We start from the raw sequence: 1,784 nt of genomic DNA, 5'->3' as shown, positions 1-1,784 counted from the left end.
TGTTGCCGAAGATGCGGCCGTGAAAAGGAGGATGTCAAACATATGTTTGAATGTCCAGAAACAATGGCAATTCGAATGGAGTTATTTGGACGAGTGGAGGTGCCGCTAAGCATATTGACAATGGAGCCGAAAAAGAGCCTCGCTCTCGCTCGAAGATTTCTTCATGAAGTCCGTCAGGCCCATTGAGGGAACCAAAAAAAAATCATCATCATCATCAGCAGCAGCAGCAGCAGCAGCAGCATAATCATCATCGTCGTCATCAACTTCACCATCATCCTTATCATCATCATCCCACGTGCATGGGGGAAGGGGGGGGCGGGTAAAGGGTAGGGTGAGGAGAGGTGAGATTCGGAAAGAGAGGCGTAATATTAAGAGATAACCCTGAGCTCTATAAGCTGAATTGTACGAAATTTGAGAATATAGTAGAAAAAAATGAAAGAAAGGGAAGAGCCAGAAAGAAAGAAAAAACTCAGTTAATCTTCCTTTGTTTTCTCGCACTTGGGTTCCAGTGTGATCAGTTGTTAGACACGAGATAACCGACTAATGTATGGGGAGAGAACGACGCAAGTTGTATGTAATATTCTTAGTCGTCTCCCTTCGACAACATTATTTGGTCACTTTTAAAGCCAAGCGGGCTAACCCAGATTTCGGGGGGCTCCACAAAATCTTGATCTGCACCGAAAGTGGGCATTGCCCTTCCTATAGGAGAAGTTTCGTTTCATCGTTGTGTATATTTGTTTGGTTATAGAGAAAACTCCCCTTGTCGTTTAAAGAAACTGAACAAGGGGCAAAAACTTTACCTTATCTTCGATTTTCTCAAAACAGCATTTTTCGTGATAGCCTGCTTGTGCCTTAAAGCGACCATAATTTATTGTTTCTCGTTCTTTCGAAAAACTCACGGCAAGTTCTTATCTTCCAGGCTCAATCAGACGCAGAAATGCACTCTGAGCACTCAGAGTTTGATTGTACTTTCATAGAGTGAAAGCGTTCGTTGCCATGTTTGTTTTGAGCTAACCATTTACCCAGAACGTGTGTCCACCCAATTTCATTATGGGTTTTTTTCACCTCCATCGAAACAATTGAGATCATTTGGGGGACGGGCTTCGACCCTGACTGTAGGGCCAACTAGGGCTGAGTGGGAACCCTGACTGTAGGGCCAACTAGGGCTTAGTGGGAACCCTGACTGTAGGGCCAACTAGGGCTGAGTGGGATACGGTGTCCCTGCTGAAAGACTTGAGACTACCGGTACGAGGCACTTGTCGAAAAATGTGAGGAAGCAGGTTGGAAAGCAACCCACTTTCCGGGTGAGGTTAGATGCAGAGGTTTCGCAACAACTAGCGTCCGAGCGTGGATGAGAACGGCAGGACTTACTGCAAAGAAAAGTAACGAACTCATAAACTCCCTTCGGGAGACAGTAGAGAAGGCCAGTCACTGGATCTGGTTGAAACGAGATGACGCAGGCTGAAAGGAATCCTAAGAGTTGGCAGCAGAGGAAAACAGTCGGACTAACATGGAGACCTCACATCGGTGAGGGGGCTCGGTGCGTCAGAAAAGCTGTAGAGAGGAAGAGCCCGAAACAGCGACGCATTCTCTCCTGATGATCTCTATGCTAGAGTCTTCTTATTTTGTGTATGTTACTCTCTTGTAACACGTAATCTAATCTATTCGTCGGCACTTATATGACCTTATTGTGTTGCAAGTGCCGTTAAACTCTTACTAAAACTAAAACTCTCTCTCTGTCTCTCTCTGTGTCTCTCTCTCTCTCTCTCTCTCTCTCTCTCTCT

At 45.5% G+C, this 1,784-nt stretch overlaps 1 protein-coding gene across 1 annotated transcript in view; it reads left to right on the top strand.

Annotated features, from left to right (window-relative positions):
• The window catches only part of LOC101850283 (dynein heavy chain 10, axonemal), a 19,085-nt gene that overhangs the window by 10,325 nt on the left and 6,976 nt on the right, over positions 1–1,784 (top strand). The window lies entirely within an intron of this gene.

The sequence above is a fragment of the Aplysia californica genome, unplaced genomic scaffold (assembly GCF_000002075.1).
Source record: "Aplysia californica isolate F4 #8 unplaced genomic scaffold, AplCal3.0 scaffold00717, whole genome shotgun sequence".
NCBI lineage: Eukaryota > Metazoa > Mollusca > Gastropoda > Aplysiida > Aplysiidae > Aplysia > Aplysia californica.
Note: the sequence above shows the minus strand (reverse complement) of the source record. Positions and strands in the feature narration are given on the sequence as shown.